The sequence below is a fragment of the Haliaeetus albicilla genome, chromosome 12 (assembly GCF_947461875.1).
Source record: "Haliaeetus albicilla chromosome 12, bHalAlb1.1, whole genome shotgun sequence".
NCBI classification, from domain to species: domain Eukaryota; kingdom Metazoa; phylum Chordata; class Aves; order Accipitriformes; family Accipitridae; genus Haliaeetus; species Haliaeetus albicilla.
Window position 1 is genome coordinate 16981554 of NC_091494.1, and position 22618 is coordinate 17004171.

Sequence of the window (22618 nt, forward strand, 5' to 3'; positions counted from 1 at the left end):
TAAATAGAAAGGGGTGCTGATCTTGGTTATGGAAATAACACTTTTCACCTTCCTGTTGCTGGAAAAAAAAAATAATCTTTGTGATGGATTGCTATTTTATCTTGCCTGCTATTATATTATGGACTGACCCTTCAGGCAAAGTTCTGTCATGGTTACGCATTTTTCCTTCTTAAATTAGCGGAATTACTCACATGAGTAAATAGAATGGGATTCGGCCTTTACCTTATACTGATTACAGTAACCGTTGTTCTGTAAAATAGCACCGACCATTGAATTTGGTCAGTTGTAAAAACCATCTTTGTGTTGTTACTGCACCAAATTTGGCCTGATATATTTCAGATGTAATACACTTGACATTGGAGGGAAAAAAAACCCACCACACCAAAAACTCAAACACACACACATAAAAGTCCAAAAAACAAACATTAAACAAAAAACCCTACCTAAATCCTAGACTACATTCCTTAAAATCTGAACATGAATATGCTTCTCTTTACAAACACTTTCTTAGCCAAACACTAGTTCCAGTCTGCCAATATTTAAATTTTTAGCATGACTGTACTTCAGTTTAATGCTACCTGCAGGCAAATATGCATTCCTGTCAATCTTCCACTCACCATGACTACAGAAATTAAGCCTCCCTCTTTACTACATCCAAAATAAACTGAAAAAGAATCAGTCTCTCAAGAAACATCTTGCATACAGAAAGTTGCAGCCAACATACAAGTAGTATCAGTTTTCACAGATCTTAAGGCTGCCTCCAGATTTAACTCTATATCTAGTTCCTTTTCTTCTCCCAGGATAAGGGGCCAAATGATGTAGGAAGGTATGAGGGCTACTGCTATTACAACAGGGACTATGCAGGATATAGCCTAATGATGTCATATCAGGGTTGAAATACGTTTCATATTGTGAGGCTAAACCCCTGCTTGTTTCAATAGAAAACCACTGTATCTTTATAAGCAACAATGCTGTACCTCTCCTGACCTTGGCACAAAGACGTAGTAAGTGTCATCAAACCATTTGGCCTTTGAAGTACTTGCACTACTTGAAGTCCTTCTGAGTATCACACACAGCTCACCTATTCCTACTTGTCAGCACCTTTGTTCAACACATACTGATTTGAGTCCATAAACTATCTGGCACTTGAAGTCATATTGCTTAAAGCACAGTTCAGTAGCTCAGGAGATGGGCTGATTCTCAGTAACACATTCTTTAAAAACTGATTTTATAGTATCAAAATTTTTATAAATCTCTTTTTGCCCTATATTTCAGTGCTTGAAACATGCAAGAAGTTCCCTTTACCACATTATCATGTAGACATTGAATGATAATGTTTCCCTGGAATGACTAAACTCACTAACAAAAATCACTTCTTCCATACAACACATTTTATATGTTTTTATCAAAAACATTTAAGTGGTGTTGAAATTCACCTTCATTACCAAAATTCCTCTAATGACATGATCAATAGCCCCATAATCTAAATCGTCCTTTTGTTCAAAGTGAAAATATTCTTTCTCAGGAGAAACAGCTTTAATAATTTCAAGATGTTATTGGAATAAAGGCTACTGGCTTGAGTAGCCATTCTACTTGGCAAGTCCTTGTAACCAGTGTTCACCACACCCTGATGAGAAAGGAAAATAAATACTTGTCAAAGCTTTCATGTATTGGAAACTTTTCACATGTTCTCCACAGTTCTGATGCCTGTTTTATACATGCTAGCAAATCAAATTTGCATATTACTGCAGACATGAGTTACCAAAGCTTTCTTTTACAAGTTAAGGATTCTGTTTAAAACTAATAGCTTACTCTGATGCATGACCAAAGAAAGTCAGCAATTTTGTCAGGAAGCCAGAGACTAAATGAGCTGGGAGGCCAGTCAGGGAACTGGTTACAAAACCATATGGTGCTTATTTTTGAGAATAAGAAGTCAACTACTTCTTCAAATTCGAAAACACCTCATGATTGTCTGATAAGAATCACATTGCACAATGTGTTTCACAGATTAATTGCACTCCAGTCAATCCTAAGGAAGAAGATAGAGATACCTTCAAAACTTAAATTCTTTGCAAGTACATCTGGGTTAAGATCATGTTTCTTTAACATCCCTTCATGTTGTTATGAATGCAGAACATCAAAAAACACAAAAGAATTCTAATGCCATGCTCTGAAAACAACTTATATTGAATTCTGATCTTGAACACTGTACTCTAAATTATTGTTTCTTTCTTTCATTGCATCATTCCAGGATAGCCATCTGGACATTGCAGTTGCCAGTTCATCCCATATGCAGCCACACATGTTGGCTTCAGTACACAGCCTGGAATAAGTCATGACATGATAGTCAAGTATGGCAGCTACAGAGGTAGTCAATACAAGGTAAAAATTAAATACTTTTAGCTGGACTGTTCTTTTTACCTAGCTTTCCAGAACAGGCCAATTCATGTATCTACTACCTGGAGGACAGTGAAGGCTGCAAGTATTCTGCTATTGCTTTATAGCTCACTTCCCAAGTTGGTTACTGATGAGACACTTGTCCTCCTCAGGTAAATTCCCACACGCTAAAATGACACCATTTTTAATGGCTTCAAATAATGGGTCTTTACAAAGGAAGACAAATGACAGTACTAGAAAGAGGAGGAAAAATGCAGCATTATAGTTATCAGTGAAGAGAGTAAGGTAGAGAATAGCAGGTGCATAGAGGATTTTTCTCACCACAACAGTACTTGAAGTGTTTTCGCACTACAGGACTCTCACAATTTGGGTAAGTTTTTCACTGTGTAAGCTGAGTATTTAAATTAATACATTGAACAAACCTTTGAGCCTCACAACACATATGCAGGCCTTCTGTGTGCCTAAAGCCCACTGCTACACCAACACAAACATAGTGCAACATGGGACATTCAGTCTAGGTAGCACACATGGGGAGGAGAGGCAACCAATATCCACTGTTCATTATACATGACACTAGATCAGTTCAGGCACATACAACCTGACCCAGAATAAAATATTTGGAAATGGTTCAATAAGGGGAATATTAAAATTTGCAAGATCTACATAAAATCTAAGTATTTCAATTCCAGTTTTCAACAGAAAATCAATAAAAATATTTCTTCCCCCCAGTAAAAAGGCATAACTGGACTTTTCCCATTAAGAGAAGGTGATGGAGCAGATTTCCTCTCAGCTCTGGTAAACATAGTGAAGTTTACATAATTCCTAACTCTGTCTTTAATCAGGCTCCAACATTACAAATTTAAAATAATTTGGACAACCAATTTAGCACATAACTGGAGATGCAAAAATCAAGAGACAGAGGTAGGCCCTCCTAGAAGAATATCAGTGTAGGCCAGCAAGTTTACAAACACTTGATATCATCAGTTTTACATCTTTCATTGAGATTTAACTGCCAGAACCAGATCATTACACAAAAATAGACTTCCATTCAAAAAGAATAATATCCTTGTAACTAAAGAAATAAGTTGGAAGTACGATCCCTGAAGAGATAAGGAAAGAAAAAGTTTAAGATTGATTACATCTTTACACATTTTGAAAATGGTCTCCCATCTTCTTAGGCATATCACCACTTAGAACTGCACTGTTCCAAAAAAACCAACCAAACAAACAAACAAACAAAAACCCCAAACCCAAAAAACGCCCCCAACCAAACCACCCAAACTCACAACAACAACAACAACAAAAAGCCTGGTAAAACTTGAACTGTTTAGACAATACTGTAACATATGCTCTGGTGGCAGACAAAAAAATTGCACCTTTATATGATCTTACCGTTACACAGTGCATGACTTTTCCAGCTCACACCTGAACTTAGTCTTCATCTAAAAATGGTAATCCTCTTAATGGTAATCTGTTAAAAAATCTACCATTCATATTGTAAAACAGTAACACAGAACACTTAATATTGAAATTAAACAAATCTCTAAATTTATTTTTCTCTTTTTCTATATTTGGAATTGCACACTCAATTCTTGTTAATTAAGCTCTAGGGATGAATTTAAGAGCATTTATAGATATCATTGTTTTAAAAATGATGTTACCATGCTTATAAAAGTCACAACACATAAAACATTCAAAGATGGAATGGTGTCTGGATAATATTCCAATTTGTGGTTTCATTACTTATGAAAGACTCTGCTTTATTACCCCATAACACATTGGTAAGAATTCCATGACAGACTTGCAGTGGCTTCAAGGAAAGACAGTCTTTATTACTATAACATCTATTACTTTTTCATTTGTTAGAGCAATACAGATTTGTATTTTTGTATTTTCTCTGCACATCAGTTATTTCTAAATGCTGCTGTATAATCTACACACCTTAAAAATGTAAGGTTCTGCAGGATGAGTCATTTCTACTTTACCTCCAGCCTCAGCTCCACAATCACTGATCATTCTTTCATTGAATCCATCATACTCTTAGTGATTAGAATTGGAGCTTTCTTCCCCAAATCCATGTTTAAGAAAGCAAACCAAACAAGTTTATTAATTCTTACTAGAAGTAAAGAGGGTGAATGGAGAAATATGTAATACACATAGGTGCTTTCAGAAGTAAGTATAAAATATTAATCGCATTGAGTCTGAATTGAAAATTACTGGGTAATCATTAGCAGAGAGAAGGAAATACTCTAAACCATTGAATAAAAATGAAATAAAACCTAATCCTGAAGCCTTTACTCATTAATAGTTTTTAGTACATATCTAGATACGTGCATATTTCACTAAGCATGTTATACTAATAGGGACATGTGTTTAGGCTCTCCAGTAGTTATAAGCAGTGTCTTACCTGGAATAAGAGCTGTACTAATATCAATATCACTTCTTTACACTGTTTGGCAAATACCACCAGGTTTGCTTCAATATATTCTTGGGACATTTCTTTTGCACAGCCACCAACACCCTTTCCTGTTTCAGCAGTTATCTCCTTCTAGAGGTTCTGTGCCAAGGAATTTAATCTCTTCCAGTGCTGGAGGCCAAAGCACAGATATGGAGACAACAGATACATGATTACATTTGTCCTGGCTTCAGCTGGGATAGAGTTAATTGTCTTCCTAGTAGCTGGTATAGTGCTATGTTTTTGAGCTAGGTATGAGAAGAATGTTGATAACACTGGTGTTTTCATTTGTTGCTAAGTAGTGTTTAGACCAAGTCAAGGATTTTTCAGTTTCTCATGCCCAGCCAGCAAGGAGACTGGAGGGGCACAAGAAGTTGGCACAGGACAGAGCCAGGGCAGCTGACCCAAAGTGGTATTCCATACCATGTGACATCACATCTGGTATAGAAACTGGGGGGAGTGGGGCTGGGGGGATCACCGCTCAGGGACTAACTGGGCATCGATCTGTGGGTGGTGAGCAATTGCACTGCGCATCATTTGTATATTCCAATCCTTTTATTATTACTGTTGTCACTTTATTAGCATTATCATTATTAGTTTCTTCTTTTGTGTTCTATTAAACCGTTCTTATCTCAACCCACGAGTTTTATTTCTTTTCCTGATTTTCTCCCCCATCCCACTGCGGGGTGCTTAGTGATTGGCTGGGGTTAAACCACAACAGTATTTTTTCTGTTTTTATAAAAACAATCATTGCAATGTTAACAGAAGCAAGACAATAGTAGTTAACAGACTCTCCCATCATAACTAGATCTGTTAAAAAAAGGGACAAGAGTCAGAAGCACTAGGTAAATCAGGCTGTGCCAACTTATTCATCAGCTTTATCTCAGCAGCTTCTAAACTTTTTATTTCAAACAAAAATTTCAAAAATAAACTGATTACTAAAATTAGTTTCATACATGTGAAAATACTTACCTGGGTGGTTATTTTACTAAAGAAAAACTGAAGTTAGTTTGTCCAAACTAAAAAAAGGCTGCTTTTGCTAAGTTGTCACCGCTCAAAGATACTGTCCCTAACACATGTCTAAGCATACAATTTAATAACTTCATTGGAAAAACCTATCTGCTTTCTTAAGTAATGAGAGTTGCTGTTCCCTTGGATAAACCACTTACAATAAGTTCTGAAGCAATTAAATGGCATATTTTCTCTGTTGTGCATTAAAGTACATTATAATCTATATGGATTACTGAAGGATTTTTGTGGCACTTTCATTTTTTGCTGTAGGTACTGCAGTAGTTATTCCATAATTGTATTATATTCATTAACAAAGTATGTTTAGGATTGCAGTACTACTTGCTGCTACAACACCAAGGTTCCAACTCTGTCTTGTACATGCAGAGGAACAGCTGTTCTTGTGCAGATTCCCATTTTATTTTGATGGGCTCCAGGTGAACAGTCCCTAGACTTCGATATGGGAATTGGAGCCCAATCACATCTACATAACTGTCTGAATAAAAAGGAGAAAAAAAAAGGCATTTCCTGACTACAAGTAAAGAGATTCCCAAAGGATGTGAGAGGAACCAGAAAAGTTCAATTGCTTGGGACACAGACTTGATTAGTCAAATAAAAAGGGACTGTAGTTAATGGATTACATTGACAGAGAAATGGACTGAATCACATAACAGGGTTTTCTATCCAAAATTATTATGATTTGTTTACCAGTTTTTGAAAGTTTGAACATGAAGCAATTTGACTGACAGGAATACAAGATCTATAGCAGAATGCTAGGTAGAAATCTGCTTACCCGTATTTCCTTAGCTGCAGCTGGGGAACAGCAGGTACCAGTACAGGCTTAGGAGCAATAAGTGGAAAGCAGCTTTGTAGAAAAAGACCTGGCGTCTTTGTGCACACCACATTGACCATGAACCAGCAATGTGCCCTTGTGGCAAAGACCACCACCAACATCCTGGACAAATTGCAGTGTTAACACATGAACACACAATTAATTTACCCATGAACACCCGATTAGTACATGCATGAGTGCCTAATCAGTTCATGTGTGAGCACTGTAGTGGGCATAAATTGCAAGGTTAGGTGGCAGGGGCTGCAGAGATGACCTGAACAGAAGGCAGCCATGAGCCGCCCCGTGCCATCTGGTTGCATCTAGCTCTGAAACCCATGTAAACACCCTCTCACACACCAAAAGCTGCCAGAGCAGCACATAGCACCCCTGCTCACACATGTGTGAGCACTAGCTACAAGGGTAAGAGATGTGAAGAGATACATAGAGAGACATGGAATGCAGAGGAGACAGGCACCTGGTGAGACATTCTTGGAAGCTGGCATTCCATACCAAAGGGAATGGCATATCTGAGGGACAGCAGCCCAGGGATGACCCACGCTGGGATAGGGGCAGCCATGAGGGGTGGATCAGAAACAGTTGCACACAACCCCACTCTTGAAGGAATTGGGATGGACTGAGTGTAACATGCAAGGAAAACAAGGAAAGCTGAGACTAGGAAGCAGGGAGAAAGATGATGTTTGGCTTAAGTTGGGCCTAGGAAGTAGGGAAAAAGCATATTTGAGTGGTTGGGGTTTTTTTAATTACGTTCTCTTTTTCTGAATACTTAAATCAATAATTTTAAGTTTGTGTTAATTAGCAATAAATTAGGTAAAAATTCTGCAAGTTGACTCTTTTTCCTGTGACACAGAAACATGGCAGATGTTTTTGAAGGACATCCTTTGGTGCAAAGCAGAGCAGAACTTTGACCAGAATATTTTATAAAGTGTTAAGCAGTGTTCTAGATTCTAAGCCATATTTTCTTACTCTTGCTGGTATCAAATCCCCTGACAGTAACTCCTATTGCTTTGGCAGCTCCTGCTGCAGCCAGCCCAGCAACGCCACCACCAATTATCAGCATCTAGGGAGATCAAACAGATAGTAAAGTGCATTCTATGTTCACTTATTCCATCACATGCTGTGTCTGCAATATGCCTTATCTTCAAAAGCACTTGAACTTTAAAGAGCGTCAAAGGCTAAAAACTGTAAGAACTTCACGGAAGCAAAAAAAAAAATATCTCAGCAATGCAACATAGTTAAACAGCTGGTTTGGGCTATAAGAGCAGGTGGTCGTCTGTACAAAAGGTGCCATATGTAGAAAATAACATAGAAATAAGTTTTAAAAAATTAAGTTAAACAAAACATGACTAGAACCATTTTTTTCAGTCCCACAGGACATAGACCTTAACTCAAACTTTGGTAACAAAGGATGCTAACCCTATTTGTCCAGCTATACAAATATTTTCCTTTACTATAGCTTTTCTCAGATATTAATTCTGACAGGTATGCTGATATGGGTATCAGAAGGCAGAGTTCAGTCTCAGAATGAAAAAATAGACTGTTTTAAGATCCTTAAAAAATAGTGAGTGTCCTTCTGAGGTATGATGTGATTTAGTGTCTTTTTTACACTTAAAATAATTGCAATCAATCAAGCATTTGCCAAAAATAAAATAAAAACCCAAGGCAGAACTAAAACATACATAATACATTCACCCACAAAGTTCAATTGCCCTTGGCTGCACTGCATTAAGGCAGGTGAGAAGACAGGAGTCCTTGATGCTGGTGTCCTGCCAGGCAGAAGCAGATCTAATACAACATCCTTTGGGGGACCATCCTGTGAACAATCCAATCCTGACCCCTTGGGGAAGTCTTAAAAGGTTCTGATGAAGAAAATTCTGCATTCAGAAGTTCTCAAATACAGCCAAATCAACTTTTACAGGATGGCTCAAATGTCTAAAGCCAGTACAGTCCAGCAAACCCAAATAAAATCACAAGGAATCAAACACTATTAGTTATCTCTTAGAAAGGTATGCGAGAGAGCTGAACTGCCCTGTTACACTAGTAGTCCAGCTTTCCAGTACAAAATTTTACTCTCTAAATATCAGTTGTAGCAACTGTACCTTCACAGGAGAAACTTGTCCTGCTGCCATTATCTGACCAGTAAAATCCCTGCCAATATTATTAGATACCAGCACTTATGATACGTACCTATACCATGTAAACAGGTAACATTGTAGATAGGTAGTGACACCCTCAGATGAGAAAACATTCAAGTATCCATGCCAAAAATACGCTGTGACATATCACACTCCCTAGAATTCATATGTCAGTACACAAATTACAGAAGCAGAGCCAAAACCTCTTGAGACAAATACATAAACCAAATCAATTAGATAATTAATAGAAGCCTCATAAAAACAATAGCATAATGGACATCTTAAAGCAATAAATTTTGAAACAATACATTCAAATGTCATTCCAATTTATACCAGTGGCTTGAAAATTAAAAGTTTGTTGGAAAACAAATGCTGGGAAAAGAATGCATACCAAAGGTGGTGACTCATAGCATAAAGTGCTTCTTGCAACTACAATGCTTGAATTATTTATTTTTAATTCTGTGGATCAGCTGACATGCCTATATTTGACTGTCATCCCACTTGCACAGAATGTGGACAGTGCACAAGGCTGCTCATAGCTATTCCAGGAATTTACAGCACAGATTCCCTTGCTAAAGTAACGAGTTGATGATTATATAAACTTTACGTGAACTGGAAAATAGGGCAAGCCTTTCAGTTACCTTCAAAAGGAAGTATGTTTGAAACATCAGCTGCATTCATAGTTACATGCTGCTTAAGCATTCCTGTACAACTTATCCCTCCCAATAAGCTATTGCTCAAAAGTCTTTTGAATTTATTATTCTTTGTTCAGAGAACAGGAGGTGGCCCAAAAATTATTCACTAAAATGCTGTCTTGTGTCAACAATTTGCAGCTATATGGACCACACCAGAATATAACTTTGTTACACCAGGCTTTTTTGTTAGCAACATCTAAAACTTGTGGGGGTTTTGGTGGGTGGTTTGTTTTTCTTTTTTACTTATTGAGGAATTAAGGAAAGAATTACTGGTTTCTTCAAAAGTACTGCAGGTATGCAGTAATTTGAAGGGGGGTTGCTGTTGTTTTGGGCTTGTTTTGTTAAAGAAAGATTTTCAGGCCAGTTAACTATGGGTTTCTCAGTGCTTTATAGTATTTGGTCAAAAGGCCAAGCAACTTCAAGATTTTGCTTAGCAAAATTGGACAATTGGAAAACTCTTTTTTCATCTTTATAGTTTTCTTAAAATCTTTTTCTCCTTTCAAAGCTTAAAATAAAACTAACCTGGACATGGGAGTAAAATTCTCTTTATCCTAAAAGGGTAACAGATATAAAACCTATCTAACATCACTGCTCTAAATGCTGAAGCAGGGTACATCCAGTGCAACTCTTCCAATTCCTTGGATACAGATGGCAGAGAAGTTGGTCCATTGTCAGTACTGCAGGGTAAGATAGGCAGCCATTCTGGGAATTCCTATACAACTCTCCAAAGTTAGTATTTTGTAGCTAATCGTGAGTGAGAATTTTTCCCTCCTGAACAGACAAATTTCTACTGGCTTCACTGATGTGAAATTTCACACAGTGGAAGGAAATTAAAGACTAGCAAAAATGAGAATTGCTAATATCCAAGTTGAGCCAAGGCAAGACAGTCATTGTATACACATGCTTTCTGTATTAGTTGAAAAACTGTTTTTCTTCTGTGGGTACCATCTGCTTCAGTGTCATAGCCATACAATCCTGAGGTAATGATCTATTTTGCTATACAGGCAAATAAAAGGATAAGTGTTAAAAACAAATACTTTAAGAGAAGTTGGTATAAAAAACCAACATTGTTTAGGGCCGTGTGTTAGAACATTGAAGGGAAATCAGAGAGTTTGACACTAGGTTAATTAGATTTAAATAGCTTGAGAGAGAGAGAATGTGCAACAGGAAAATACCATTCATCTTTGTAGCCAGATTGCTTAAATTTACCAGAGCTGTCATCAAGACCTTTTAGAGACTAGTTTCATGATTTTGTTTATGGTTCTGTAAAGAGAAACAATATTGACTGCTGACATTATCATGGCTTGTAATTTTTTCCTCCCTTTAACTTCACTGTGGCTGACTACCTGAAAAGTCATTTGTTTAGCTTCATCTCCTTCTGCAACAAAAGAGGAGGATACCAGGAATAAGATAAGAAGAAGCAACTGAAGGGCCCAATCTAGGTCATGAGGTCCAGTCTCCTTCAACTGCAAACACCACACAATCCCCATCATAAACATAATTTGGCTTTGGAAAAGTAGGAAATGTTTCCTATTAAAGGCAATTTGAAATGTGAGGTCATAGTCATAATTTCCTTAGAGATACAAACGAAAGAGCAAATCTACTGAACTAAACTGTTACACTGTGGATGAAGGTCTTTCTTCATATCTGATTCCATTCAAACCTTACTGAAGTCAGATGAAAAACAGCACCAAATTGGAAAGAAAAGCAGACCTTCCCCCCCCACCCCGCCCCGGTACAAGACAAGGTCTTGTTCTGTGACCTTAGAGATGTGGGAAGGTTATATATATTCATCACAAGAAAGCTTGTCATTTAGGTTATTGGTTGCATAGAGAAGAATCAGACATCTATTAGTTCTCTAGAAGTTTTACTTTGTTCTTCAGCCCAGATATGATACAGTTAAAGGAGCTTTCTAGCTCTCCAATACTGTTACTCCTGATGGCACTGAACTAACATCGCTTTTCTCTGTAGGAAAAAAAAATTGATGATCCCCACTTGCTGTCAGCTAACTCCCAGCTTGTTTTCATCAATACACCTTACTGCTCACCAACTTACCTCATCTCACTTTTTTCATTCTCAAATATGGACAGAAAGTGAAACGACAATTTCTGGCTTGTATAATATGCTTCAGTTTAGTCTGACTACAACAGTCTGGTTTGAAAACACCAGGGAGTGTCAACACCACATCAAAGCTCTCCAAATACCAGCATATATGAGTTTTTAGTTCTCTTCCTTCTTTAGTAACCATTACTGAATCTTATTCTGTGGATTGGACATCACTCAGAAATTAAACCTAGCTGCCCCCAGCCCCTCTAACATCTGAGGATAAGCTGGAATGCAAGGGGGGGTATTTTCTGCCAAACTTCTTCACCCTTTAACGCAACAACATGGCACAGAGCAAAATCATGCACATGATGACACAGAGTTAGAATGGAATTGAGGCAAGGTTTGTGTGAAAGCTGACATGACCACAAGCACTTACAGGGCACTCCAAGGAGTGACAGCATGAGAATGCGGGTATCGGAGTGAACCATTACTCTCCCTTCAAGAAGCTTAGTGTTCATTCTAGTCGGGAGAAGGGAGGACAAATTGTTGCTCTGCAGACTGCAGTAAGTGCCAAGTTTTTTTGCTAAATGGGTCTCCTATAAAGCAACATGAGATCTTGGTTTGAATTGTTGTTCTGATTCAAAGAAAGAAAATTAATGGTTTGATTCAGCCTAACCCCCTACATGTCCCATTCCGGTTTTGTTAGACATACTATGATAAAGGCATTAGCCTCTGAGTATGTCAGGCTAGCTGTACCTTATTCTTAAAATTAGTCAAGATTTGAAGAAAATCTTGCATAAAAATACAGATTTTGTACAATTTACTACTAAAATTTAAGCTTATTTTTACTGATTCTCAAGACACTTAGATATCTGACTCCTGGACAAGTTTTGCGGAAATAAAAATCCCAGGAAAGAGTTGATTCTCTTTTGCATATAGGATATTAACAGCTAAGCAGGAGTGGCCCAGGGATGGGTCCAAACCACCTTTTTGCTATAAAAGAGCACTTTACTTTTTTGGATATACACAGAGCAGAAAAGAAATGCATAAAATTACTTTGCTATAGCACGGTATGCATGATGTGAAAAACAGAGGACTACATTCACTCTGCACCTCCACAATGGAATGCCATGATATCATACGCAGTGGTATGAAAAACTGATTTCTGAATAAAACATCAGTGGCAAGGCAGCAAGTGGCAGGGAAAATGCCTTGTTCAATGAAGCACTTACATGTTTGATATCTTTACCAAATTGATTCTGTTTGAGATGAACTGGTTCAAATTTTAAACCATTTCAATATGTAGCCTATGTACATAAAAAATTGGTTCAGTATTTAAACTAGTTGTTTGTGGTTAGTTTTGGGGTTTTTTTTTAAATGAACTCCTTCTAGAAATCTAAATGGCTTTGAAATCAGTTCCAAATCAGAATTGTTTCAAAATGTGTCTTATACTGAATGACGGCTGGTCTTGACTCTTTGGCCACTAATGCAATGTGATACTACATGAGGAGCCAGAGTTCAAAACTAGCAGGGAGAATGTTGCACTTTTAGTTGTCAGAGGCTGCAGGTTTAGGAAGGGCAACAGATTCTTTTACCCAGTTCATACTGTCCCCCAGGGCCAGGCCTCAAAATAAACACAGCAACTTCAAAGACAGTATTACAGGTTCTACTCCAAGCTGAAGACAATACTGTTTGCATGTTGTGATCAGTTCACACTTTCCTTTGCAAACAATCTTATATTACACTCTTACTCACATGAGATTATCATGGAAAAATAATAAGAAGTGGTATGTTAAAGCTATGCCAAATACAAGACACATTTATCATGCTGTCAATGGAATTTCTTACCATATGCCTCAATGGATTTACTAAAATCAGTTTTGTTTTATACCTTTAATAGCTATCATTCTTAGAAAGAGCCTGTATAGTGTAATTTACAAAAAGAAAGAGTGACGCTTAAGCAGCAAACACACCCCCCCCCCTCCATAATACTGAGCCCTAAGAAAAAATTCAACCTTTTGGTAAAGCAGTCAAAAGCATTTCGTTAGGACTGCTTGTGTAAAGCAGAAGCCAGAACACAGGGGGAGTATTCCTAAAGCTCAAATTGCTCTAGTTTCTAAACTGACAATCACATTTAGCTGACACAGACTAAGTTAATTCAGTTCTTTTTTCATTCCTTCCTTTGGGTTGCACTGGGTGCCCTGAATGGTGAGGAAAACCATCCTTTGCTAGCTCTGTTTTTGCCTCATGTAGACAATATTTCGGCTGGCTCCTCCTCTCCCAGTGTCCATCTGGAAAGCAGGTTCTAGAAACTGCCAGCATTGCTCTAGTCGTCCTTCTAAGATAATTCTACCTGTGTGGTAAAGCCTGCAGCAGGTCAAACAATAATCCAGTATGATCTGGCACTAGTGTTATTGTCTGGTAGTACTCTGCAGATGCTGGCCATCATGCCAAGGGCATCAGATCCTTGAGCAACTTAGTCCACTGCTAGAACTGTAGCTTTGCATTCAGTAAGTTTGTCAGGAAGACTGGGTTCTGAGCTGGATAGATAAGGCTGGCAAGTGTTGCATTTTTCTTGAGCAAAATTGCTTCATGCACTCCTAGATCCTCATTTAAGCATGGACAAAAAAACCATATCATGCTTGTTTAATTAAACATCCTAATAATTTAAGCTGGTATTAAGTCTAATTTAAGATTCTGCTTTAAATCATATGGATTCTTTTCCCTTGTGCTACCCTCTACTATGCTCTCAGTATGTCCCTATACTAAGTACAGATGTAACAGTTCCTGGCACAGGATTGAGGCTCTAGGACCAGCAATAGCAAACAGAAGTAGACTAAAGTAATTTGCATTAAGTGACCAGAATTCCACCAGTCAGGCAGGTGACTTATCTGGCTAAAGGTTATACAAGCTAGGAGATCACTAATAAAGTTGTCTGGGACATAAAACAAGATCTCTAATGCAAAAGAAATTTAATACAAGTCTAAAGCACTGGCATACAAAATATCCATTTCTTCACTGCAAATATATGAAGCTACATCTACTTGCTGAATGATTTCACACTACAGGTAATTCAACTAATTTGGTGGTACAAATACGAAAAGAAACTTTGGGTCTTCAGAATAAATATGGTTACATTATACACATCAAATTACAAACTTACCTTTGAAACAATATATGAACAATATATAGTTTTTGCAACATTAATTACTGCTCCAGCTTGTCTGGATTGCTCAGCAAAGAACTTTGCTTCTTTGTCAGCTTTATGTTCCACTTGCACTTTTAATCCTTGTTTTACCAAGGACTAGATGCCGGTAGGAGAGTCTGCAACCCACTTCTCAGCTTTACATTTCTTTGGTAACTCCCCCAAACAGGTCCTTATCATGAACACCTATAAAATAAGAGATACAACTAAATACAAAGACTTTTCCCCACCTAGTTCATTGCATCTTAGTTTTTCTTTAATTCCAAAGGCATAGATTGCATTTCAACATCCAATGGATGTCAGCAGACACTGTTTATCTAATTCCCTTACGAAGTCTGAAAATTCCATCCATATATTAAATCCAGTAAAGTTTTATGCACGTAAGTCATCCTTAAAGAACTATAATCACTGGCTGACCTTAGCGGGATAGTTAGCGTGAGAGAAGGTGGCAGGATTGGGCCCCAAGTTTTCATAACTAACACAGAACATCTCCAGATGAACATTCCACTGTTAGTTTTTATAGTGCGTCTTCCACAGCCAGCCCACATGGTCTCACACACATTCATAGATGCCAAAACAATAACAAATTAAAGTTCGGTTTATAAAAGGGCCTTGGCTCAGATGCTGCTTATACAAGTTTGCATGCTGTTTACCCTGAAAAAGGTGTGGAACTGACCACAATGAGGTGACAACCTCAATTCCACTCACACATGAGGTGGGAAAACCAATAACAAAACTGCAGGATTAGGAAAGGACACTTTTTTTTCCTGGCTTGTGTTTGGATAAACCATGTTTTGTTAATAAGAAATGAAGTCATTTTGTGAAGCAGACTAAGGAGCATCTCTCTTCCCCCCTAGCACATCCATGCATGTAAACATTTTCTTTTATATATATAAAAGAAATATATAAATATATATATGCCTGACTGTATACACATATCCGTACTAAATATGATGATCCACAGAAGGATGAAGTCCTAGATTATTGTTCTCCTAGCTCACTATCCCTTGCAGGCAGTGGAATATTTTCATTGACTCAGGGAAACTGGATTTCTAAGCATTACACTCCCCCTGTGCTGAGCACTGGTTCAAGAACTACATTATCACCCAAATCCTGCCTGTGCTTTCAAAACAGAGTTTAAGTGATAGAAGGGTTACATACTGCTTCCCTGAACTATTTAGATTTACCTTTATGGCTTGATCCTCCAGAATACTGTCAAAACCCAATGCTGTCTGTTAAAGTAGTATGCATAGAGAACCATGGAGATGCCTTGAAAGATGAATCAGTTTCATCCAAGTACTGTTCTGTCAAATTCAACAGGAATATTCTCACAAACATCAGGTAGACCTGATATTTAGCCCCAAAATAGACCAATTAAAAAAGAGAATAAAATATTTTACCATACCCACATCATTTCATAAAAGTTTTTCTGCAAATTACATTTTTCTTAAATATTACACACAATCAAATACCTGATTGCATACATCTCATTAAAACATGGTTGTCCCTGTAGTTAACTAGGGATACCCCAAGCTATACATTAATTACTAGCAGAAATGCAAAAGCTAAAGCATGCTTGCTGAAACATACACTCAGTTCAATGCCAGAAAACATTCTACAAGAGATTATACAGACCAAGCAGATACATGTGGCGGGGACATTTCTATTAGAAACACTCTAAACAAAGCCATTTAGCACAGAGCACATTTTGCTTAAGATATACACATGGCATTAGAGCAAAGCTGGGAACAACTATAAGAACTTTAATTGACACAAAGGAAATAACTGCCAGTATTTATAATTCTACAAAGAAAAGCGTCATAACGAGTTCACTGGAAAAATCTCAGTTCCATCCTGCACATGTGTGCATGATATTTTCAGGCCAATAAGCTAAAAGAAAATACTTTTTTTATTAAAAAGGGAAACATTTATATGTAAAGTGCTACAGAAAATAGAAGCTTTTTGTTACAATCCTGGGAAGATACACAACCAACTCTGTTAAAGAAAGAAAATATGCTTCAGATACACTCCTCAAATTAACAGCTCTTCCCTGTCCTTTGGGAGGCAGACAGCAATTCATCACTATCAGCAATTACTATACACAATGCGCTTGCATATCAGGTGCTTGGTTAATGAGTAGCAGGTAAAGCAAAATGTCCCTCTAATCCCTGCCCATTTACTCTAGGAAGGAAGGAAATAAGCACAGAATACCTCTGATGCAAGATCCAAGTAATCCAAAGGAAAAGGAAAAATGGGTTCTGGAAATGCTTAACCTATATCCTGTTCTACCCCATATGGCTAGTGGAATTATACAAATGTAAGAAACAAAAGATTTAACCCACAGTAATTTTTGTATCCTAGATTATTCTAAGGTCAAACCAAAAAAAACCTGCTTTTTTTTTTTTTTTTATCCTTAAGAACACTGTAATACTTTGCAAACTGGTTGCACAATATAGGAAGAATTGGTTTTCAGCACTAGCCTTCAAGCTGTAGTCAATTCTATAAGTCATCTATATCAACTTCCATTCTTTGATGTTATGACAGCACTACAGACCGGCATCTGGTCTTCAAGATTTAGATTCAAATTTATATTGGAAATGGTATTTTCATTTATATATCAAATTTGAAAAGGCTGAATCCTCAAATCACCGCTTCAGTGTCATGCAAGCAACTATGACTATTACCTTAAAGTGAAATATTATTCTAAAAGTTTGTGCAGTATAGACCACATTGATAAAAAGCATTCTAAAGCTGCTATTTCTGTTAACACATTTCTTCCCATAGCCACTTATGGGGGAAAGTCATCTTTTTATTATCTCTATAAATGCAATAGCAGTAAAAGTTCTGGCAGCCCTCGAGGCAACAGGATCTAAATCTCCATAAGATTTTTCTGAAAATTGGCAGTCTATCTTGAGGGCAAGCCTGTGAAGCAGATAAGTTCAGACTCATACTCCCCCCCTCTGGTAAACTGGTCATTGAAACACCTGTATTCTCAGTCTAAACTTTTATACATTTCAAAGCTCACTACTGTAACTGTTCCCCAAATGGGAAAAAAAAAATTAAAAAAAATTCTTCAGCACCATGAAGCAACAACAAAAAACCAAACAACATAGTTCTAATCTTAAAGACAGGTTGTAATCAAGCTAGAATGGGATCTGAAGCCAAGGGTTATTCCTTTCTCTTACACACCTCTTCTTTTTGTTTGCCAAGTTGGTGATTGATTTCAAATTTGTGCTAATGAAACACAGCACTGTCATAAATCTGGAGCTGCATGAGCAACCATGAATAATGTCTTCACTTACAAACCATACCTATTTCAGGCCTGACCCTCTGAGCACATTTTACCAAATGGTCCAAGGTACATTGTGTACAATACAATAGACTACAGACAGTAAATCAGTGAATGAGATTAGAAAAATAACACACTTGAATTTAGAATGCTTGCCTAAGATAATTAACATTAGCATAAGGTAAATTTAAGTCCTCCATTTGTACAGCAGAAAGAATAATTACAGGAAACTTTACTACTTGCATTTGAAGAATTCAGATAATTTCCTTTATTTTATGGTTTTAACTAGAATGCATATGAAGTAGGTTAATTAACTACATTTTTTTAGGTGCCATGAGCAAAACCACAGAAATATTTCTGAATTTCATGCTCCTGGCACCTTCTAGTAATGTAAATAGTTTTGAATAATCATGCATCATGGCCTAAAGCAAATTCACAACCTCATTAAGACTATGAGCCAGTGTACACGAACAAGATTAGTTACAGTCATGCTCCTTTCTGCAGGTCAGTAAATTCATTAGTTACCTATCTTTGCTGTACACACAAGTGTTACGTCCTTCCACTAGGAAAGACAGATAATTGTAAGTTACTGAAAATCATTTGTACAATTTCTTTGTTTTAAAACCTTCTTTAGCTGTCTCTTATATGTAGTAGACCTCCCATACAATTCAACACACTGTTGAAGTTGAACATTTGTTTTTAGTAGATTTTGCTTTCTACGTTTACATTCATTCTCCTAGTAATAACATCACTAGTTTTATTATTTCATTCCACACAGTTTGTAGATCATGCATTCATTCTAATAATTTGTAGTTCTTCCTTTCAGACATAATTCATCTGTCAGACACTTAAAGGTTTAAAATCCCTTTGCAAAAAGCATTTGGTGCATCCAAGTCAAACCTCCTCCAGAAAATTAAAATTTTCCACAGCTCTTCTCAGTCTGGATATAGTTGGCAGCAACCTAAACCACATCCTTATGTCTTCTTATATTCTAAAGGAACTCCAACAGCTTAGTTTAGGACAAAAAAAACTTGTATAATATACACATGCCCCACTCCAGGCCCAAGCTCATTGGGTAAAGCAATATTTTTTGCAATATATGTTAAGAGCTATTAAAAAATAGCAGCTCGTCAGGGTTAGCCACTTACTGTGTTATTTGTCCATAGCTGTTCACAGAATATACTAACAGTTTTCCAGGAATTCAGGAAAAGATAGCCCTTCATGGAGAAGTTCATAGTCAAAACCCAAGAAAGTCAACTAAAGATTTGTGAAAGAAAAAAAAAAAAGGCATTTTTAAAGTATATTTTCATTCTAGCTAAACAGTGACATCTGATAATTTATTGGGGGTTTGCCATTGCTTTCAGGGGAAGGAAAATATATTTGAGGTATATATAGTGAGGCACAGAACATTTATAACTCATTTACCACAGGTAGAGTATCAAGCAAGAGAAAGCACCATCTTTTCAACCATGACTTAATCTGTGAAGTCTATTCTAAACATAGAAGCATTAATAGTATGAAATGCTTTTCGCACTCTGCTTTAGAGAAGGATTAGCATATCTCTTGCTGTTGGGTTTTTTTCATTTGGTTTGCGGGGGTTGTCATTATTTGTATAGTGAGATTTAAAGGCCTCATTTAGGAACAGAAATTAATGTGACATGATGAAAAATGTTTAGAAATCTAATTTCAACTACTCACACAATTAGCTTTAAAGTGGCTAGCAAGATCAGCTAGTAGTGTGTATCTGTGGCAGTGAGCCTTATTGCAGACATATTGTTTGTATATTTACTCTACCTTTCAAAAGTCTACCACTGATTACAGTAAAAAAATGTTGCTGTTACACTGTTTGCAGTACATTTGCTAGGTTAATCTAGTTTAATTATGTCTACAGCAGACTGAATAAAAAAGTTGCACACACACACTCATGCACACAAAAGCACACACCCTTAATACCAGAATTTTGTAAAGGTCTAGCTCGTTTTATTTTAAGAACAGGAACTGCACTTGAGCAATATTCCTCGCATGATCAGTTACACTTTTGCCTTCAAAGCTTCCTGCCGTAGGAAATATTTTCGTTTTTACATTTCATTTAATTTTTTAACGTTCTCTAGGCATTTTGAATGAAATATACTGTTCAAATACTCCTTTATGGCAACATGAGTTCCATATTCTATTGACTTCTCTTCATGTTTTCTCAACTTTTTCATTGAAATGTTAAAAGAATGTCCCTAAGGAAGCAATTGCATATTAATTAGTGTTTGGTTTATTCTTACAAGAACAGTAATTTAGATTATTTTATTATGTTCCAGGCAATGATTGCCTAACCAGATAATGTAAGCAAAGTAAAGTAAACTGGAAACAGAGTTTAATTACAAAAAATCATTGCTTGGAACTTTGTAGCAATGCATTTGTAGTTGAGAAATACCCAATAACTCAGTTTACAGTGCAGGGAAGATTATTGCAATATCACAGTGATAACCAAATAATGCAGGCAAAAAGCTTTAGCCAAGGAGTAAATAACGCATTTGAAGAAAGGATGTAAAAAGGTAGTGTAATATCACTGTAGGGGACTCCTAGTCTTGGTCTTATTATGCACAAGATTGTGTCCCAGGTATAACTATTACAATGGCCAAATGGCTGTTTTAACTTACACCAGATACTTTATTCCTCAGGAAGTAGCGTGACATTTGAGAAACAGACGTACCTGCTCTTATCCTCTCCTTAGTGGCATTGCAGCAATTAAATGGTGTCAGAATCATTATTTCAGCCCAACATACCTCAAGATGATCTTCTGGAACCACATACACAGGTCTTAAAGGCAGCCTGCATCACTATTAGTATACAAAGTAGGCTCTAGTCACATTAGAATTCAGACCCCTGTGCTCAGAATTAGATACAGATAAATCAGTCTCAGACCACTGGGAAAAAAACCACAGCCCAGTAGCTCTAATTTGTTCAGCATCACATGAAGTAAATCCTTGCTATCTCAGGTATTTTGGGGGGAGAGATTGTGGGGGTTTTGTTTACTTAAAAAATTTCAGGAAGAGTACATCTATTAGCATTCCTATTTATAGATACTGAAAGACTCCACATGAAACCAAAAGGAAGGCAAGAAGATGGGACTGATGAAGACAGGCTGAGAGGGATATCCTCTAAAATTTTTGTTCTATATACAACTGCATGAATGACCATGCATCTCAGTTCACTGAATTGACAGTTTGATTACATGAACAAGTCTATCAGACCTGATGAGATGCATCCCAGGGTTCTGAGGGAATTGACTGATGCAGTTGCCAAGCCATTCTCCATCGTATTTGAAACGTCATGGCAGTCAGGCAAAGTCCCCAGTGACTGGAAAAATAGGAATATCACACCCATTTTTCAAGAGGATAATAAGGAGGACCCTGGGAACTACCAATCAGTCAGCCTCACCTCAGTGCCCAGTAAGGTCATGGAACAGATCCTCCTGGAAGTTATGTCAAAGCATATGGAACACAGGGAGGTGATTAGAGATAGCCAACATGGCTTCACCAAGGGCAATTCAAGCCTGACTAATCTAGTGGCCTTCTACAATGTAGTGACTGTGTCAGTGGACAAGGGAAGAGCAACTGATGTCATCTACCTGGACTTCTTTGATAATCCTCCACAACATTCTTGCCTGTAAGTTGGAGATATGGACTTGATGGATGGACTGTTAGATAAGGAGTTGGTTCAATGTCCACATCCAAAGAGTTGCATGCAACATGTCAATGTCCAAATGGAAACCAGTAATGAATGGTGTCCCTCAAGGGTCCATACTGGGACCAATACTATTTAATATCTTCATCAATCACAGACAATGGGATTGAGTGCACCCTCAGGACTTTTGCACGACACCAAGTGGAATGGTCGATACGCTTGAGAGAAGGGATGCCATCCAGAGGGACCTTGACAGGCTTGAAGAGAGGGCCTATGTGAACTTCACGAAGTTCAACAAGGCCAAGCACAAGGTCCTGCACCAGTTGGTGCAAACCCCAATACCAATACATGCTAGAAGATTAATTGATTGAGAGCACCCCTGTGAAAAAGGACTTGGGGATACTGGTGGATGAAAAATTGGATATGAGCTGGCAATGTGTGCTTGCAGCCTGGAAAGCCAATTGTATCCTGGGCTGCATAAAAAGAAGTGTGGCCAGCAGGTCAAGGGAGGTAATTCTACCCCCTCTACTCTGCTCTTGTGAGACCCCACTTGTAGTACTGTATCCAGCTCTGGGGTTCCCAGCACAGCACAGACATGGACCTGTTAAAGCAGGTCCAGAGGAGGGCCACAGAAATGATCAGGGCTTGAACACGTCTCCTGTGAAGGCAGAGAGTTAGGGTTTAGCCTGGAAAAGAGAAGGCTCTGGGAAGACCTTTCAATAGTTAAAGGGGCTTCTCAGAAGCCTATGTCTATGGAGACAGACTTTTTACTAGGGCCTGTAGTGACAGGACAAGGGGCAACAGTTCTGAACTGAAAGGGGGTAGATTTAGATTGGATATAAGGAAGAAATTTTTTACAA

At 37.6% G+C, this 22618-nt stretch overlaps 1 pseudogene; it reads right to left on the reverse strand.

The window, feature by feature from the left end:
• Positions 1-1415: 1415 nt before the first annotated feature.
• On the reverse strand, positions 1416-12104 carry LOC104320860 (NAD(P) transhydrogenase, mitochondrial-like; annotated as a pseudogene).
• Positions 12105-22618: the final 10514 nt, after the last annotated feature.